Below are 5,824 nucleotides of genomic sequence, written 5' to 3' on the forward strand. Positions count from 1 at the left end.
GAAAATACCTAGTCTGGAAATAGCACAGTGATTAATTATTCAATTCATATTAGATAATGACAAACAGTAAAAGAAACAAGCATTTTAAGAATGATAAGAACAATGAGAGCAGGTGTGTGCTCTGGCGCCCAAAATCGCAAGAGCACACACCTACTCTCTGCTGCTGTGGCTGCCAGACTGCCGGCCAGCCGGCTCAGCGCCGCGACCGGCCATTGGCTAAAACACACGCACAAACTACACCCGCCATTCGTCAGCTGGCGCGGCCTCGTCATTCAGTCAACATTAGGCAAAATACCCTTGCCTAATATGAAAATCTTGCTTAAAGTGAACATTAGGCTAGTGTTTTGCCTATTGTGAACACTGCGCAAATTAAGTTGCCTAATGTACACATTAGGCAATTTTCCTGCCTAATGTGCACTTTAGGCAATTATCTACATTATGCGTAACATATATATATATATATATATATGTATATATACATATATATGTATATATATATTTGTGTGTGTGTGTGTGTGTGTGTGTGTGTGTGTGTGTGTGTGTGTGTGTGTGTGTGTGTGTGTGTGTGTGTGTGTGTGTGTGTGTGTGTGTGTGTGTGTGTGTGTGTGTGTGTGTGTGTGTGTGTGTGTGTGTGTGTGTGTGTGTGTGTGTGTGTGTGTGTGTGTGTGTGTGTGTGTGTGTTTCGCAGCTGGGGGCCTGGATCAGGTTATAGAAAGAATATAAACAAACACAAGAACAAACGCCAACACAAACACAGCCTCCGGACGACACCGACCTCGATTGCTTCGTCCTATGACGACAGGTCGTGACGCCATAGATGAATGGGTGATGTCACCCGTCAATGGACTAATGCCCCTATTGATGTCAATACCTGGCGATGTCCACAGCGGAAGAAAACGGAGCGATGAAAGCACGAAAAAAATAAAAAAAAAATGGGAAGAAAAGAGGAGACGAAAATGAATAAATAATAAATGTAGAGATGTGTGTACCTTCCTTTTGCTCCCTTCCAAATGTCTCTCCTTTACCAAAACCTTTGCACATACGCCCGCGCACACGCGCGCACCCACCCACACACACACACACACACACACACACACACACACACACACACACACACACACACACACACACACACGCATACATACACACACACACACACACACACACACAGGCACGCTTACACACACACAAGGCTCAACAGCGCAGTAGTAGTGTTCTGAGTTCGAATCCCGTCCAGAGCTGAAATAATATCAGTATCATTGCGCTGCGAACCGTTACTCCAACTCTCGTGGGCGGGGAGTTGGGTGTGTGTGTCAGGTCACATTATTACCCATTGTAACCGTCACTAACCAACACCAACCACGCACGTGATCCACACGCATACACCATGGTACTCGTCTTTGCCAAGACCTCTAATCTTGCAAACCTCTCCACTTTCCCAATCCAAAACACCTGACTAAACGCTACGCAAGATTATAATAGGATGCTCCAAGAGTGTGACTACACAAGATGCCTAATGTCACCAGACAAACCCATTGAACCCTCTCTTATACCTACCCCAATTACATTACCGTAAGTTAACATATATACACTATGTCTAACTAACCCCACCAACCATACAACTAACCCTTATATAACGGAACAAACATCCATGCCTATAACTGATACGGCAACCCACCAACCCCCTTTATTACGAGATAGGACTGCCCAGGTCACCGACCTGGCAGGGAGGACTGCACAGGTCACGAACCTGGCAGGAAGGACTGCCCAGGTCACCGACCTGGCAGGGAGGACTGTCCAGGTCATCGACCTGGTAGATAGGATTGCCCAGGTCACCGACCTGGCAGGAAGGACTCCCCAGGTCACGTTCCTGGCAAGAGGCAGTGCCGAGGTCAAGTACCTAATTGTACAAAATCTTCTCAACCTATAATCGCCAAATCATATTCTTAACAAAACGAAGAAATTACCATCAAGGTACTTTTCGCCTGCATTAAGTCCCAATTTATATAGCAACCATGTTACACCATAGATCGTTCATACATGAGCTCTGAGCTTTCATTCGGGAGGGTAGTAGCTGTCGATCATGAGTCCAACACATGATCCAAGACCATGGTGAATTACTATGTGAATTACACACACACGTACACACACACACACACACACACACACACACACACACACACACACACACACACACACACACACACACACAAAATAAAAAAAGAAAGAAATAAACTCATGTACTGTAGGTACACTTACCACACAGAGGTACACCCATATATACACACGCACGGACACACATTATTACCAAGACACACACACACAGGCACAACCACCAACCCACCCACACACAGGTACACCTCGTACAGACACACACGCGTTCATACATGCAAACAAACACATATTTATAATCAGGAATACAAACACACAAACACACACACACACACACACACACACACACACACACACACACACACACACACACACACACACACACACACACACACACACACACACACACACACACACACACACACACACACACACACACACCAAACACACACACACATGGAGATCTCCACTGGCGTTCCTTTCAATGTACATTTGGTGATTGAGACCAGAGTCCCAGGAGAGGCTGGCTGGCGTCCTTAGAGTAAAAGGCAAAACAGGAGGCTCAAAGGTGACCTCACAAAGAGAGGCCCTAGCTCAAAATATGAGTTATTGTGCCTCACTGTAAGGATTTTATTAGTGTCAAATGTTAGAAATATTAGATATACATATACCAAAGGCTTTTCCCCTTTTACATGGGAGGTAGCCAAAAAAAAAAAACAAAGACATAAACCACTCCCACCCATTCCATCCCCAATATACTCCACTTCCCTCTATCCTCTTCCCTCCCTCTTATCTTGGCACCTTCTGGATGACGGGTCATCCCTGCATCTTGTCCACTGCCCTGGGTTAGAAAAAGTGTCGCAAGACACAGCACATCCACAGCAAGACCGCCTCATTAAATCGGCGACACCCCTCTCCGTCCCCTCATGCAAAAAAAAAAAAAAAAAAAAAAAAAAAAAAAAAAAAAAAAAAAAGAAAAAGATGGTGGGAAATCCCTTCGGGCTGCGTCAATATATTTTTCATACATACTCCTTCACCCACCATTCCCCACCCACTCCCCCTCATGCATCACCCCCTTCTCCATTCACCCCTATCTTATGTCCTCTCCCGTCCTTCTTCAACAGACATTCCCCTCTTTCCCAAAGCACCTTTTACCCCATCTATCCATCTCATCCTAGGTCGCTCCCTCATATTCTCTCCTTCCACCTTTACCTTCCACACCTCTTTTACTAATATTTTTTCACTCATTCTTTCCATGTGTCCAAACCATCCCAATACTCTTTCATCAACCCTATCTTCCAACTCCCTTTCCACCCCTGTTCTCCTCCTCACCTCCTCATTTCTCACTATATCCAGCCTAGTAACCCCTATCATACTTCTCAGGCACCTCATCTCAAACACATTCAAACTCCTCCTCTCTTCTTCCCTTATGTTCCATGTTTCTGTCCCACACAGTGCTGTCGGCACAATCACTCCTTCATACAATCTCCTTTTAGCCTCCATTCCCAAATGTCTAATTCTAATTACATTTTTTAATCCCTCTGGGCATTTACTTGTTTCTCTCAATCTACATTCTACCTCCACCTCCACTCCTCCCTTTCCTGCCACATTCGCACCTAAGTATCTAAAGCTATCCACTTCCTCCAGTCTTTCTCCCTTAATACTCACTTCCAGTCTGCTGCCACTTTCACCCCTTGTACATCTCATCACCTTACTTTTACCCACATTTATCATTCAACATTTTTCTTTCGCACACTTTCCCAAACTCTGTCACTAACTTCCTCAATCCCTCCTCTGATCCTGCTACAAGCGCAATGTCATCAGCAAACAACTGGCTTATCTCCCACTTTTCTCCATTTTCTTTAAACATCTCCCATCCCTGACCCATTACTCTTGCATTTACCTCTCGTACCACCCCATCCATGTATAAATTGAACAGCCAGGGTGACATAACACATCCCTGACAAAGTCCCACCTTTACCGCAAACCATTCATTCTCTCCATTTCTAATCCTAACACACGCTCTACTACTCTTGTAAAAACTCTTGACTACTCTAAACAGCTTTCCTCCTATCGCATATATCTGCAATACCTCCCACAGTGCCTTCCTGTCTATCCTATCATAAGCCTTTTCCAAATCCATAAAAGCCCAAAAAAATATCCTTACCTTTTCCTATAGCTTTCTCACATATCGTTCTTACCACAAAAATCTGATCTACGCAACCTCTACCTGTCCTAAACCCACACTGTTCTTCACCAGTTACTCCCTCTGTTTCTCTCATAATCCTCTCAATCAAGACCCTCCCATAAGCCTTCCCAACTACAGTTAACAAGCTGATCACTCTGAAACTACAACACTCACACTTGTCCCCCTTTACCTTGTAAAGTGGAACTATACAGGCAATTCTTCAGTCCTCCGGCACTCTACCCTCTCTTAAACAAACATTAAATAACCTCACCAGCCAGTCCAACTTCGCTCTACCTACTTTTTAATAGACATTCTTCATGACATCCATCCAGACCAGTTGCCTTACCTCCTCTCATCATCTTAACAACTGCCTTCACTTCATCTTTCCTTATTTCTCCTCTATTTTCATCACTGCACTGCAACTGCAACTACCTTTTCTTCCCTATCCTCCTTCACATTTAGCAACTTCCTAAAATACTCTGCCCACCTTCCTCTTGCTGCCTTCTCTTCCATTATCATCTCTCCATCTACACCTTTTACCCTTTCTTCTCTACTTGATTCGCCTTCTCTTCCCCTCTTAAATTCTTTCCAGAACTTTTTTTTTATTATTATTAAAACTTTCTGTCATACTCTTACCCCATTTCACATCTGCTCTCCTATTTGCCTCCTTTATCTTATGCTTTACTTCTCTTCTATTAACTTTGTACCTCTCATATGAGTCCCTCGTCCTACTTTGTAACCAATCTATGGAAGCTTGCTTCTTCTCTTGTACACCCTTCTTTGCTTCTTCATCCCACTACTCACTACCCTACCTTCTATTTTCTCCCATCCTTCTTGTTCCATACACCATCTTTGCATACCTTATGACTCCCTCCTTGAACCATCCCCATTTCTCCTCCACTTCTAATTCTACTTTATCCTTCACTCCCTCCCACTCCTCTCTCAGTTTCTTATTATATCCTTCTCCTTTTCTTTCTCACTTATTCAGTTCACTCTAAATACCTCCCTGCCTTCTGTCCTTTTCCTCTTTCTCCACCTATCCTCTACTCACAATTTACCTTCCACCAAAAAATGATCTGATATTTCCCCACTTTTTCTCCTTAAAACATGTACATCTTTAACTCTTCCTACTATACTCCTGGTTACCAATATATAGTCCATTAACGCTCTATCTACCACCCTTCCATCCACGGTCCTCTCTCATGTGTACTTATGCTTGCCTTTCTTCCTAAAGAGTGTATTTACTATCATCAACTCCCTTTCGAGACATCTCCATCGTCAACTTTCCGCTACGATTTTTTCCTGGAACTCCACGTTTCCAAGCCACTCCGTCTATTGGTTCATTTCCTACCTAAGCATTAAGGTCTCCCAACAAATATATAAATATAAATATATATATATATATATATATATATATATATATATATATATATATATGTATGTACCGTATATATATATCCATAAAATACTTACTTCTTACTTCTTACTTCTGCTCCCAAGTAAGCTTTCAGCCTGTCATTCGGG

The sequence above is a fragment of the Oratosquilla oratoria genome, chromosome 37, assembly GCF_046742065.1.
Source record: "Oratosquilla oratoria isolate Oo_2021 chromosome 37, ASM4674206v1, whole genome shotgun sequence".
Classification (NCBI taxonomy): Eukaryota; Metazoa; Arthropoda; class Malacostraca; order Stomatopoda; family Squillidae; genus Oratosquilla; species Oratosquilla oratoria.